The sequence below is a fragment of the Herpailurus yagouaroundi genome, unplaced genomic scaffold (assembly GCF_014898765.1).
Source record: "Herpailurus yagouaroundi ecotype Mexico unplaced genomic scaffold, PumYag 246, whole genome shotgun sequence".
In the NCBI taxonomy this organism is placed as follows: domain Eukaryota; kingdom Metazoa; phylum Chordata; class Mammalia; order Carnivora; family Felidae; genus Herpailurus; species Herpailurus yagouaroundi.
The window spans coordinates 7,451,499-7,466,236 of NW_024412463.1; the positions used below are offsets into that span (position 1 = coordinate 7,451,499).

Sequence of the window (14,738 nt, forward strand, 5' to 3'; positions counted from 1 at the left end):
CATGCGATGGGGTTTTGAGGACAGTCAGGGTGGATGAAGGAAGGGGCTTGGAGGCTGTTGGAGAGAGGAGGGAGACGAAAAGTTCCCCAAATCAGAGAACCAACAGCGAAGGTACCCCCAGGCCCCCTGGACAGGAAGTGCACTGTGTTTTCCAAAAGTTCTAGTGAGCATCCCACCTCCCACGGAAAGCTGGTAACTCGAGCAAATGATCGATTAATTGGAAAAAAAATAAGCAGACTGAAAGAAGTTTGTTCTAGAAGAAAATAGTGCCTCCCAACCACTGATTAAAACCCAGCATTCTTTGCTAAAGTAACCACATCAATTCAACACTAAGTGAAAGATGCCCGCCACGGAAGACACGGCCACTGATTGATTCCGTTTATAGTAAATGTCCAGCACAGGCGAATCCACAGGGATAGAAATTAGATTTGTGTTTGCCTGGGAACAGGCAGGGGGAGGCATCGAGGAACGAGGAGGGATTGCTAACAGGTACGGGCTTTGTTTTCGGGGTGCCGAAGATTCTCAAATGAGATTTCCACGAAGGTTGCAGACCCTGTGACCATATTAAAAACCGTGGAATTGTGCGTTTCAAGTGGATGCATTTTCTGGTACGTGAGTTACAGCTCAAAAGGTGTTTTTTTTTTTTTTTTTTTTTTAAAAAGAATACACTCAACGAAAACAGAGGTGTCTCTTAACTCACCTTAGAAACGTGTTGTTTGCCAGAGGCCCTGAGTCGGAGCCCACGCTCACCTTGTCAAAAGGGGACACGAACGAGGAAGAGGGAGGCAGGGTGGCAGGAGCAGCCCGGGCGGATTCCGAGAAATTGGAAAAAAAAGGACAGACTGTTTTTATTATGGGGTTCAATGTCATTTAATGCCAGGCCCGTGAACCTCTCCCAGTTATCACGAGCACCATAAGAATCATTTCTTTCACCGACTTCCAGGAGACACGGGCCAGAGGACAGAAGCCTGACAAAGCCATGAGGCCAGCAGGTGGCAGTGCTGGGCCCACCAGGAGCCTCGGGTTCCAGGCCGGCTCATTGAGTCCAAGGCCGTAACCGCACACTTTGGCACAGAGAAGAACCCCGGAATCAGGAGACCCGAGACCATCCCAGCTCTGAGAGCGGATCAGGAAACTCACCCAAACTGGCTTGGCAATGGGAGGGAGGGTTTGGCTCCTGTCACCACATCAGGGAGGGTCTAGACACAGGTGCTCCCCTGAACACCTAGGCCTCCAGCCATGCAGGAGGGTCCACTTTCCTCCCCCTCCCCCCCGCCGCCCCCCGTGGCGGGCCCGGCCGGGCCCCCTGGAGGTCTTTCCTCCTCCAACCTGTCATGGAGCTGGGGCCTGGTGGCTCTTCGGAGGGACCCTAAACTTGGGGTTTAGGGAGCCCAGGTCCAGGTGTGGGGAGAAGGACAAGGCGGAGAGGACGAGAGGCCCTGGGGGGCATGAAGAACACGGTCGGCCCACAGAGACTTCACCCGAAGCCCCTGAGCTGGCCTGCGGTCCCACCCCGGGAACGCCCCCAGCCGCCTGTTCACGCTCGATCGCACCATCCGCCCCTCACATGCTGCTCAATGTGGCCGATGCCAAGTCCCCGGGAAGGATGGAGTGACACCAGACACCCAAACTCACCGGCGCCCCCCAGGCCCCCTCCCCCCTCCGTCTCCCCGCGGGCCACCGAAGGGGGGTGGGAACTCCCAGCCTGTAGCTGGTTTTGCCTTCGAGGACACGGGCAAAAGCCCAGGCGGGGAGTTGAGAGAAGCCCTCAGCATCCCCCAGGAAGACAAAGGGGACCCACTCAGGGGCCCAGGGGCGGTTCCAGGACCACAGCAGTTACAGGCCACCCAGCGGCTGGAAGCCTTGGCTGCCATCCAAGCACTGACCCCTGCAGGGTTCAAGGCTGCTCTTTGGGGGCGCCTGGGTGGCGCAGTCGGTTGAGCGTCCGACTTCAGCCAGGTCACGATCTCGCGATCTCGCGGGATCTCGTGATCTCGCGGTCCGGGAGTTCGAGCCCCGCGTCGGGCTCTGGGCTGATGGCTCGGAGCCTGGAGCCTGTTTCCGATTCTGTGTCTTCCTCTCTCTCTGCCCCTCCCCCGTTCATGCTCTGTCTCTCTCTGTCCCAAAAATAAATAAACGTTGAAAAAAAAAATTTAAAAAAAGGCTGCTCTTTGGGTCCGGGTGAACCCAGCCCGCCCTACTCAGTGGGAGCCCCTGGCTCACGGTGGAGTTCTCTGCCAGGGGCTGAGGGGCACGCACCCCCCGGCCACCCAAAATGGCCCCGGGGGACGGGTCTCTCCAGGTTTGAGCCTCCAGGCTGAGCACGGCCCCCGGGGTTAACATAAACCTTCCTCCCCTCAGTAAGTAAAACTCCCTGCTGCTCCCCCTGCGCCCCCCCCCTCGGGGACAGAGGCTGCGGCGGTCTCAGGCCTCAGCGAGGGCTGCGTCACCACCAAGAGCAGAGACCAGGGGCACCAGAGGCCCCGGTGACTCATCAGGCAGCTGCTGTCCCGTTACGTAAAGCAGAGCTCAGAGCCATTAGCCGATAGGAGATGAAATTTACATTTTGAATTAACTTGGATCATCAGAACGCTTCCTCTCGACCCAGGGAAATTAAACATCAAGTCGGAGGGGCTGTGGGCTGGGGAGGTAGAGGCCCGGCCAAGCATGCCAGATTGGCTTTTGGTTTTTCTTTTCTTTTCTTTTTTTTTTTTTTTTTCAACAGGCTGCGGGCAAAAGGGGACAGGAGGACACCACCGCAAAGTCAGCCCCGGAGGCAGAGGGAGATGGAAAGTGGAGATACTCTTTCGCTCTTTTTCCCTGGACAGAAGCACAATAGACCTGCGTGGCAGAATTAAATTCTGACCTGTCTGGTTTCCTCCGTCTCTTCCTCCTCTAATAGTGGTTATTTATTGAGCACTTATTATGTTCTGGCACTTAGCTGAACGCTTTGGAGATAAGGCAGAGTGAATCTGTCTTCCCCTTGCCCCCCCTTCCTGATTCCCTCCCGCCCCCCCCACCCCCCGCCGCCCGCATCTCTCGTGGGGAGTCAGCTGGAGGGAAGAAGTAAAGAGACAGTTTTATTAACAATCAAGGCTCCCCGAGTTACGTTAGGAAATTTGCGAGTTTTTCAGACGCGCTGCCTAGGAATGAGAGGCCCCAAAGTCCCGTCTGGCAACCAAGCTGCCAGCTGCTGGAAGCCCACTGCCCTCCCCCCGGTGTGTGTGAAGGGCCCTCCCTGGGGTTTGCACCGTTCTCTCTCCCAGCTGCCCGCGAGAGTCTGCATGGCTGTCCAGGTCAGAATGGCCCTCGCAGGCTGGGGTGAAGACAGCCGGCAAGCTGGAGATGTTGGCACCTTCCCGTGGCCTCTGGGTGTGTCTGTGACGGGCATCTCGCAGGATTGGTCCTTCCTGGAAAGAGACGGTATTCGCATGTCCTTCTAGCTTGGCGCTGTCCCTCCCCGCCCCCCCCCCCCCCCCCGCAACAGCTCCTTGGGGTAGGTCCCTGATCTATAGGGCCTTCCTGGATTCGGGGGCGGATTGATCCCCAGGACGGGCTTATCACTCAAGTTGCCTTGGGTTGACTTGCTCCAATCTGAGGTCCCTCACATCCGAACCCAGATGGGTCAGAGGAAGTTCAGCCTCCCCCGTGCCATGAGTGCTGGTTCTCGTAGGGAGGCAGCGCGGGTTCTGTCACGGCGCAAACACGGGAGCGAGACCGGAGGCCGGAGGCTGGGCTGCTCGCTGCTCACCGGAGGGTCGGTTTTTCCTGCTGTCGAATATGAGAGACTGTGCTCCTGATGAGCGAAATGCCTATGCAGCTCCCAGCTGGCCAGGCCTCCCTAGAACGGCAGGCCTCCAAAATCAATCCGTCACTTTCCAATGAATAGTTATTGAACGCCCTCTGACTGCCTCCCATTTAGAGCCGGCCCAAGTGCTTAGGTGAGCTGATCAGGACTGTCCTTCCTAATGAATTGGTCCCACAGGAGCCTCTGTCCTTCTCCCAGGGTCACTGAAAAACTTCAAGCCTCCAGTTATCCGGAGCGCTATTTCCTGTGACCAAGAATCCACAGGCATGCTTTTTGCCCCGTTCAGAATTCCTGGATGGCCAGCCTCCTGGTCCACCCCCCGGCGGCCGGGCACGTTTGCAGTTTGCATTTGCCTCCCTCCCTCCTCCCTCCTTTTTTCCATCCATCAACCCAGCCCCTTATCCCTCTGCTTAACTATCTGTCCCTACGCCCTCCAACCATCTAGGCCTCCACACGTCCTCATCCGCCCGATGGACCAGCCACCCTCCACTTAGGGGCTCATCTGGCCTCCGTAGGGTCCGTTAGACATAAACTCTGCAGCCGCCCTGATCCAGCCTTCCATCTCCTCCAGGTAACGCAACCACCAAGCTGTGAGGGCCGGAATCTGACTGAGCTCTGCCTCATGTTTCCGCTCTACCTGCACCTCCAAGACAAAGTAATGGCTAAGCCTCACAGAGCAGAAACACTGGATGGCTCCCAGAGGCGTAGACACATTGCCACAAAGGTTCAGAGGAAGCAGCTTTTGAGCAGTGCTCACGACATGAAGTCAAATTTGGAAAGCCCGGATCTAAGGGGCAAAATAGAGGGGTTCCAGGGGGACTCGGGGCGGGGGGGGGAGGGAGGGTGTGGACAAGGGTCAAGGTGGGTGGAGGGTGGAATGTTGGGGGACGGGTGCACTGCGACTAGGGAGTAGGTGCCGTCTAGACGGTCGGGGGCTGAACGGATGGAAGTGTGGCTTGGTCAGAGCAAAGCGTATGGATGGCAGGAAGAGGGCTGCCCCCAGGCTGGAGCAGATTATGGAAAGCCAGGTCGTGCACCTGAGCTGGGATTCATTTTGTTAGTGCAGGGGGGAGACGGGAAGCTGATGATCGAAAGTTTGCAGTGGGAGAAGCCACGACCCAGAGCAGACCTTGAACTTATTTGCTTTGGGGTGCTGGCTGGTGCCATCCTCCTCGGCCTGGGGAGATGGGCCCAGACCGATCTGCTGGCCCAGGGCTCTCCCCGTCAAGCCCACATGGCAGAACTCGGCCAACAGGAATCTTGAACGACCCGAGCCCGGAACACGGGTTGGCGTCGGGAGCGGGACTGACCGTGGGCTCGCAAAATGCCGCTGTCCGTGGTCCCTGCCTACATCCACCAAGAACAAAATGGCACAGGAAATTGAACAGCTTCCCAGGGTCTTGCCTCTGGCAGGGGAGAAATCTAGGTCTTGTATGGTTTCAGACATAAGTGCTGGCCTGCTGCTATGCTAAAAATTTCAGCATCCGAAAAGTTCCAAGCTAATTTTCAGGGGGGAAATTAGGGGAGAAGTGTCTTTTAAAACTCAGAGAATCTTGTGTTTAAAAACTTGGTTGCCAGGGAAACTCTTTCTCCAATACTTCCTTGCCACTATGTTATAAATGAAACCCCCTAACTGAAGGGTAATTAAGGTAATTGGTAACACTGCTTGCAGAGAGAGAATGTGGCACAGCAGTTGTGGGGGGAAAGGGGCCCCCAACTTTTTAGGGCACACACACCCCTGAGCCCTGGGGAAGCTGGGCTCATTACTGCACACAGGGGGCTTGATGGCACCTTTGGAGGAGAATATAAGCCAGGGAACAGCTGCACGCTGTGTTCTGTGAAAGGCCAAGCAAGTGATTGCTGAAAGGAAATCTTAAATGTCATGCTGCTACCCCGTTGGCTTTGAATAGGTGAAAAGCTCTGTGAGTCAGCTAATGAGCAGATTGTGAAGGCCGCAGTGTTCCGGCCCCCTGTGGCCATGTTAATGTATGTGGTACCAGGCAGGAGCTGAAGCAATTGTTATCTGCCACCTTCGGGAGGGAGGCAATTTAGCATTTAGTTTTTGGTCCCAGCCATCCAGCAATCCATCTGTCCATTCGTCTAACTCTCCATTTGTTCATTCATCCAGTTGTCCGTCGGAACGTCCATCCACCCACCATCCATCCACCCATCAGGCCCGCCAGCCACCCATTTGTTCATTCATCTACCCATCCGTCTGTGTATCTGTCTTCCTGTCTGTCCCACTCACCATCCACCTAGCCATGTGCACATGCACACATCCAACAGAGATGGTAGGAAGGAAGGATGGATGGAAGGAAGGATGGATGGATGGATGGATGGATGGATTGATGGACAGATGGGTGGGTGGGTGGACGGATGGATGGACGGATGGACAGATGGATGCACAGATGAATGGATGGAAGGATGAATGGATGGATGGATGGATAACAGATGGACAGAGGATGGATAGATGGATGGATGGATTGATGGACAGATGGGTGGATGGATGGACAGATGGGTGGGTGGGTGGGTGGATGGATGGATGGATGGGTGAGTGGATGGGGGATGGAGAGATGGGTAGAAGGATGGGTGGGTGCGTGGGTGGGTGGGTGGATGGATGGGTAAGTGGATGGGTGGATGGGTGGGCAGGTGGGTGGGTGGATAGATGGATAAGTGGATAGATGGATGGATGGATGGATGGATGGATGGATGGTTAGATGGATGGATCAATGGGCAGATGGATGGATGGGTGGAAAGATGGGTGGGTGGGTGGATGGATGGGTAAGTGGATGGGTGGATGGACAGACAGATGGATGGATGGATGGATGGATGGATTGATGGATGGTTAGATGGATGGATCAATGGACAGATGGATGGATCAATGGACAGATGGATGGATGGACAGATGGATGGATGGTTGGATGGATGGATGATGGATAGATACTCATTAATGAATGACTGAACATCCACTATCCATCTATCCACCTACCGTTATTTACTTGTGTAGGTATCTGTTCATTTATACATTCATCCATCTGTCCTCCACCCATCCATCCATTTACCCTTTCTTCCCTCCCTCCCTCTAGTTAGTAAACATGTACTGAGCACCCATATGGCTGGTGACAACGGCTGCCACTCACTGAGTGCTTACAGCGTGACAGGCACTTTCCAGCATGCTACGTTAGCAGCCTTGGGTGTTACTATGATCCTCATTCTATAGATGAGGCAGTAGGGGTGTTCTTAGCGCTGGCAAGGGAGGGAGCTTGGATCTTAGCCCTTGTCTCCACCCCGGGTGCAAATCCCTAGGGGGGGGGGCCGTGGGTTCGGCATCATCCGTCCACCAGCTTTACAACCCTCAGAGCAAGAGGTGAAGGAGGGCGGGGACGGAGAGCAAGAATGGAAGACCAGGAGGGAGACCTCCGTCTGAGGTCCCAGGAGCCAGAGGCTCTCAAAGACCCGGATCCAGCTGGCTGGCTCTGACCCTCCCCTCCAGTGCGCGTGCACACATATGCACACCACCCACCCGGCCCCCTCCCCCTCCCTCAGGGTAAATACTGCCAACGTGGTCAGGGAGCTGGTGCCAAGGTGAAAAGTCCATAGATTACAAACCCTCGTGGTGGAGGCCAAGCCCCCGGGAAATGTTGTTCTCAGAAGCTGAGACCTTTTCCCCAGTCAGCTTCCGGCTAGTCCCTCCACCCCTTCCCAGGGAATGCCAAGTAGGCGAGCTGGTGCCCCCAGCCTTGGCCTCTGCCTCCCCCTTCACCGCCTTCCAAGGTACCTTTCCCCCAGAGCAGGGCTGCTTGTTGGAGGACTTCCTAAGTACCAGGGGGCCCGGGGCCACGCCAGAGTGGGGAGGATCGGTCCAGCCAGCGTTCCACTGGGAGGGGGCTCACTGTTCTCATTCTCATTCACTTCTCTGTGCCTCGGCTCCCTCTTTTGTACAAGAGGGACAAAACCTACCTCTTAGTGGGAGTTCACAGAAGGGGCGCACGTCAGGTGTTCCGAATGAGCTTGGCACACAGTAAGCGCCTAATAAATGTCAGCTCTTTACGGCGATGGCCTCCTCTGTTCACTGTAGGCCTGCGGGGGAGAGCATGTTGGACAGAGGGGCCCAGCCGTTGAGTCCGGCTGCGGGTCTGCTGTGCATGCTGTAGGCGGCCCGGGGGCCCGCTGAGCACCGGCACCTTGCAGAGGAGAGGGTTGGCCTGTGGTCGTGTAGATCTCGGAAGGCCACCCTGAGCTGACATGGCAAGCCGCGGGACACTGCCACATTGCAGACACTGGTGGGAGCCGGGACCCGGGGAGGGGACGCCCCTCGGCGTGTCTTTGGGAACAGGTGTTAGGAGCTCTACGTGGTCTGAAGGGACTGATGAACATTTGTTGAGGGAAGCCACTGAAGAAGAGGGCTGACCTGAGCCAGCTCCCCGCCACCAGTGACCCGCGTGGTGCCCCGTGTCGGGCAGACATTCAGTGCCACCCGTCGTCACATCCCGTACAGCAGGCCGCCTCTCTGGGCCCCCCAGGCTCCCCTCCGCCGCAGCCGTGACATCAGTGTCCAGCTTATGGGGCTCGGGGGGTGGGGGACTTGCCAAGGTCCCCGGATGCCAAGGGCAGGGCCGCGTTTGAACCCCGGTGTGTCTGAGCCCAGAGGGGCTCTCTGCCTTCCAGCCATCTGCGGACCCCGGGGAGACAGGCGTGGGTCCCCCCAGCGCTTCGCAGATGCTTCCAATGGTTGGGTGGCGGTCTGAGCGCCGGGCCACCGCTTGCTGAGTGTTAGCCCCAGGGCGGGCTCCGGGGCTCCTGGGCAAGCCCGCCGTGCGGCCCTGGGCTTCGGGCAGCAGTTTCCGCCGGGGGTCCCTGCCCAGGGGTGGGCTCTGAGGACACCTTGGAACTGCTTCCCGAGCCCAGAGCTAAGCCTGGAACATTTGTCCCTTCCTGGATAAGCAAGCCCTGCCCCCTGTCGGGTGCTTGCCAGGGGCACAGCGCTGTGCTAGCTGCCCTCAGCGCCCCCATGGGTCCCCCGGAAAGTCAAATGTGCCGTTGTTCTCACGTTGTGTACGAGAGACAGAGGGGAGTTGGCCGGGGGGACCACCTTCTCTGTCCATCCCCAGATGAAGCCACGTCCCTCCTGCCTCCGCTCCCCCCGCCTCCCACCCAGGTAGGCAGGCAGAGGGGGCGCTGCACCCCGTCTCTCCAGGCGGGGAAACTGAGGCTCAGAGCTGGGAAGAGGCAGACCTGAGGCTCCCAAGTTTTCTCTTGCTCGCGCTGCAGACAGTCTGGGTGAGTCATCCAAGGTCACCCAGAGCCTCCGCCGCAAGACGACAACAGTGTTTTGACTTCGGGTCAGGCCCTCCTTCCATCCCGCCGCGCCGCGAGGGGAGGGAGGCGTGGGGGCCGCCGGGGGCCTCTTTAATTCATGAGTTACTGGCAAAGGCACAATCTCGGGGGAAGATTGATGACTGGCTGCAGGTATTGGTGGGCGGATTCATAAAGCTGTCGGCAGCGGGCCGTAAATCAGATGAATATTCAAGATTCCGCCTCGGGAGCAATTCTCCAGCTCTGGCAATAACAAGACAGATATGCCGCAGGAAGGCGGGCGCGGTGGCCTCAGGAGCCCCCGCGCGAGGCTCTTTCCACTTGCACAGAACTTCTGCTTTGCCTGGGGAGCTTGGGCGGCTCGAGACAGGAGATCGTGGGCCCCAACCCCAAAAAACAGACCCCTTTTTACAGATACGGTTTTGGGGTTTTTTTTAATCACTAAGGTCTTTACATGCAGTGAAATACACAGGTCTTAAGGGGAAAGTGGGCTGAGTTTGGACACCTGTGTGTGACCACCACCCGGATCAAGATCTAGAACATTCCATCATCACCCCCCAGAAAGTTCCCTTGGGCCCGGCGCTTATGCATCCCACCTCCCCGAGCCCCCAGGCAACCACTGATCTTTCTGTCACTGGTGGAAGGTTGTGCCTTATCCAAGGCGGACAGACTTCTGGGGTCCCTGCCCAGGGGTGGGCTCATTGCCCACCTGGGTTCCTTCTCCAGGTCCAGGTTAGTGTTCTGCTCAGCCTTGTGGGGGGGGGGGGGCAGAATGCATTACCGGGACCCTCTCGTGCATGGCTGTGTGGCCCCTTGGAAGCCTTGGCCATGGCGGGTTGAACCGTTCGCCCAGTGTGGCCGCCTGGCCTGTTCCCAGCTCTGCCCGTGTGGGGCAAGGCGACTGGATGCCCGTACTCGGCTCTCTGGGAACCTCCTCTTGGAGGTGGCGCTGCTGGGCCCAGGGGCACATGTCTGCTGACCCGTGCAGGGAAGCGCCCCACGGATTTCCAAGTGCGTGAGATGTTGGTGCCCGCCGGCCCAGACCAGCGTCTCACCGCGCTTGGCGGTCTGTTGTCGGACCCCCTCCGGCAGGTGTGTGGGGGCATCGGCACGGCACCGTCCTCCGTGTGATTCGGAGTCTCCACTGGTCCTGCGGGAGGCAGGCTTTCCCCTCCCCTGACCAGCCGATGGGGACGCAGCTCGGCTCCGGCTGAGTTCAGGGGCTCAACGCCTAGGCTCCACCTTCCACGCGAGGCTGAAGCTTCTTCCCGAGGGCCGCTGAGGCCCAGCTCAGACGGGTCCTTACAAAGCTGTCCCCCGGCTGCCCACTGCACCCAGGATACAACCCCGACTCTTCCTGTGCTTGGCCGCAAGGCCCTGGGGGATCCCACCCTGGCCACCCCTCTGCCCTCAACTCAGGCCACAGTCCCTCCTGCCAAGCTGGCTGCGGCCTTCTGCCTGGAGAGTCGTAGAGGTGGGGTCTGCGTTTTCACCCCTGCCCCACTTTGGGGTCCCACAGCCTTGTTTTCAGGGAACCCCTGAGGGTGTAGAGGCTTCAGAGAGCCCTGCTGCCCTGCCATCTGCCGGTCCCGTCTGTCTGTAGACGGGGGGGTGGGGGATGGGGGGGTGGGGGGGTGGGGGGGGGATGGGGGGCCTGGGAGGGGTCACCGTTGCCTCCTGCAGCAGTCAGCTTGCTGGCTGTGGGTTAGGTGCCGTGTGCTGTTGCTGCCCCCACCGTGATCCTCACCTGGAAACAGGTCACCGTAATGCCAAAGACCCCCCCTCCCCCCCGCCCTTCCCAGTCTCCAGGCTCTCTGAGGACTGGAAACCCTGAGTGGTCTGGCATCGTGCCTGGTAAGGGAGCCCTGGGCCGGCTTCGGGCAGAGGCCAGCCTCCTTGAAATGCCTCCCTCTGGGGATTCACACCCTCCCAGTAAGGCAAAAGGAAGGCTCTTGCCATTTCCTCTTCTGGAGAACACCTCCCCGCTCCCCGGCTGCCAAGATGAACTTCTCTGCTAATTCTGGGCTCTATTATTTCATTGGTATCAGCTGGCACCATAGGCAGATATGCAGTTCATACTTTGGAAGGACCCGTCGGCATCCCAGAGGCCAGAGCCCCCCCCCCCCCCCCCCAGGGGGGGGAAAGCCAACACTCACTTTGTCCGCAGCAATGCCCTCCCCCTGGTGTTCTGTCCTGGGGTGGGCGTGTTGACAGAGGACCCTCTCCCCACCACCCCCGCCCCTGCAATCTCTCCCCAGGGCTGCAGGCACTAACACCCTAGTGCCCGGGGAGGGGAAATGTCCCGGGTTATCCCTCCCCGGCCCTTCCAGCAGCCCCAATTTCTATGCACGAACCCCGGTGCCATCCACCAAGCCCTCGGACCAGCTCCCCAAAAGGCAGTCACCCCAGCTTTCTCCCCACCGAGGGAAAAGTTTCTTGTCCTAGACTTTCAAAGTCCGAGAAAGAACCTTAGCAACACAGGCACGTCCACGGGCAGACATGTGCGTCATGGAAAACTTGGAGGCTGGTGATTGGGACATCTCTGCTGCAGCGAGCCAGGCCCCCGAACGCTTGAAAAACAACATAATGTATTCCTGTCTGCAGCTCTGAGCAAAAGCTCATTTCGTGTCTTGTGTTTCCATTTCCTGAGGATTAATAGGTGTGGAGGGGGACTCGGGCTTCGTGCCGAATATTTATTTAGTCAATATACACATCAATTTAGCAAATTAGAGATTGCAAGCCATTTCTAAGCAATGCTGTAAAAATAATAGCTGTACTTTAAACTTGTAATGGATTTTGGTGTGGGTGGGGGGGTGACTACGTGCCTGGTACTTTATAAGCACAGAGTTTAGTTCTCCTTAAACTTCAGCAAATGTCTGAGTCATTGTGGGTGTTTGTTAAGAAAGCAGACATCTCAAGCCCGTCGCCTGGGGTACGCGGAAGGGGGTCTGGGGTGGGGGCTCTGAAGCACACTTGGAGAAGCCAGGGTGGGCTCTGGGCGGAGGGACCCTGCGTGTAGACCCCGGCCGTGCTCCTTCTCGCCGGGTGACCGCCGAGGACGGGGTTCTCGGCACTGCTGACCTTTGGGGCTGGGTGGTTCTCTGGCACGGGGAGGGGGCTGTTCCGGGCCTCAGAGGATGTTTCTGGCAACATCCCTGGCCGCCCCCACCCACCAGATGCCATTAGCAGCAGCCCCAGTTGTGGTGATCACTGATGTCTCCAGAAATGGGCCCGTGTTCCCTGGGGGCGGGGGCACGATTTCCCCCCCGTTGGGAATTACCGGTAAACAGCAAGGCTCTCAGACCCTCCGAGCCTCAGTTTCTTCCCAGAGACCCCGCTTCTGCAGCGCAGTGAGAGCGTGGCTGCTGCCCACGAGGGCTCAGGGACCAGCAAGGACTCGCCCAGGGGCATTTAGCCAGCGCCCGGCTGAGCTGGGGGGTGCGAGCCGGGTCCTGCTTCTTGGAATGCTCAAGGGCTTCTGCTCTGCCTCCGTCAGCCGGGGGAGCTTTCCGCCCCTCCGTCTCCCCTGCTCTCTCTCAGCACCGCTGCTCTCTTGCCGGGACTTCACCGACTGTCTCCTGCTGGGATGGGGACCCTGTGAGTCGCCCCTCCTGGCTTCCGCCGTCCTGGCCCCCTCTGTTTTACCAGCGCGTGGCACGGTGTCGATGAATCAAAGAATGATAGAGTGGCTCCCCTGAACGGTTGCCGAGGCAGAGCCGCTGACTGCCCCACATCATCTACTTTCCCCATCTTCTCCAGGAACGAGGACCCCGATTTTTAGCTCCTGGGCACCTGGATGTGTGACTGAGTGCTGGCCAATGACATGTAAGTGGAAGTCTGGTGTGTGGCCTTCCAGGAAGTTTCTTCACAGAGAGGGAACAAGTCCTTCCTCGCGCCTTTCTCTTTCTTGCTGGCTGGAATGAGGACGTGAGGGCTGGAGCACAAGCAGCCACCTTGGTCTGTGAAGTAGAAGCTCTGTGTAGAGGATGGAGGGGCAACGAAGTCGAAGGGACGTGGGCGCTGGTGACTTCTGGTTTGATTTCTCCGTTCCACATACCACACTGAATCCTAACCGATGTTCTAGGCTTCGGGGAGTGGCCAGGACGGAGGAGGGAGCAAACATTGTTTCTTTCTGTTCCGGCTGCTCCCACATCAATGGGTGGCATGGGGCCTGGCAGTCAGAAGGAGTTCCCACCTACACTGTCAAGTCAGGTCCCCCCCGAGCTCCCAAGGTCAGAGGGGAATCTGAGGTCCCGGGAAAGAGGCAAAGTGCTGAGGAGCAGAGGCAGGACACAGGAGTGAGAAATGGGCCGGGCTTCCAGCCTTGAGATGCCCACTCGAGAGCCAATGTTTCTTCCTTGTCATTACCGCTTCTCTGACTTCCACTCAAGTACTCCATTCATTCACTCGTGCATTCATGCAATGAATGCCACGCTAAGCCTGCCGGAGGCCGGGGCCTGGAACCTGGATGATAAGGATTACAGCTTCTGGAATCCTGGAGCGAAGCCAGCTAGTCGGGGGAGACAGAACACGAAGCAGCGAACAGGGAAGGGGACCAGGGGTTAGAGTGGCCTGCTTGGCTGGGAATGAGGGGAGGCGCAGTTGAGGGTGTCTGAGCTGGGGCAGGTGTGGGTCGGAGAGACAGGAAACACGCCGTGGGAGGTGACAGGTGCGGAAGGAGGGCCGCAGGGAGCCGCCATGGCATCGGCAGAGGGACCAACCTGCGCAAAGGCTCGTGAATGGGGAGTGTTGCAGGGGCGGGATGATAGGCGGCCAGAAGGCTGGACTGGGTCGGGGGGGCAGCCTTGAAGGCGATTCAGTTAGGGGCTCAGGTCAAGGGGACCCCCGTCAGGGAATTATCCAGGGGGGCTGGAACCACATAAGCGCCCGCCCGGGGCTTTGCACGCTGCGGCTGGTTTTCTCCGCAGCCCCTTGGGTGCCCTGGGCACCTGCCCGTGACTCCGGGAGCTGGAGGCCTTTCTCAGACCACTCGAGCGGCTCCTCCCACATGTGGGGCAGGCTGTCCACACCCCCCCACGCCCCCACCGGGCACGGCTCTCAACCCATTTTATTGGGCCCATTTTACCAGGAGGAAAATCCAACTGAAGCCCAGGGAAGCTAAGTCATTTGATCAACGACACACAGGATGTGGCAGCCAGGACTTGGATCCGGACAGGCTGTGTGTTGACCACCTGCCCTGTGGCATAGGTCCTACTTGGTTCTGATTTTGACTTGAAGGCCCCGCCAAGCTCAGGGTGGACCCCGTCCTTCAGCTGTGACGAGCACCTGGGGACTTTGTCATGAGGGCTGGGTTTGGGTAAGAGAGAGGAGAGGAGGCGTCAGATTCCGGCCACGTTTGGGGGTTGACCCGACAGACCTGGAAACGCAGACAGTATGTCGGCAAGGCGGAGAAGCAGCAAAGACAGCCCCTAGATTCTTGGCTTCGGACAGCAGGCAGGGCCAGGTGGGGCCGGACCACCCCGCGGCCCCTTCTTGGTTCCGACATCCCGCTCACGGAGGAAAATCACGAGCCGTGTTCCACAGTGGCGCCCAACGCTTTAACGCAATGGCTGCTCCCCCGGGAGTGGGCTTTCCAAGGATGGCCACCTCCCAG

The 14,738-nt window shown here is 58.3% G+C and overlaps 1 long non-coding RNA gene across 1 annotated transcript; it reads right to left on the minus strand.

Moving 5' to 3' along the window:
* Positions 1-3,067: 3,067 nt before the first annotated feature.
* LOC121019956 (uncharacterized) lies at positions 3,068-10,740 on the minus strand. The gene is made up of 3 exons (XR_005785829.1): positions 9,044-10,740; positions 7,769-7,888; positions 3,068-3,410 (listed from the first exon to the last, which is right to left on the minus strand). It is a non-coding gene; the product is annotated as an uncharacterized LOC121019956 (long non-coding RNA).
* Positions 10,741-14,738: the final 3,998 nt, after the last annotated feature.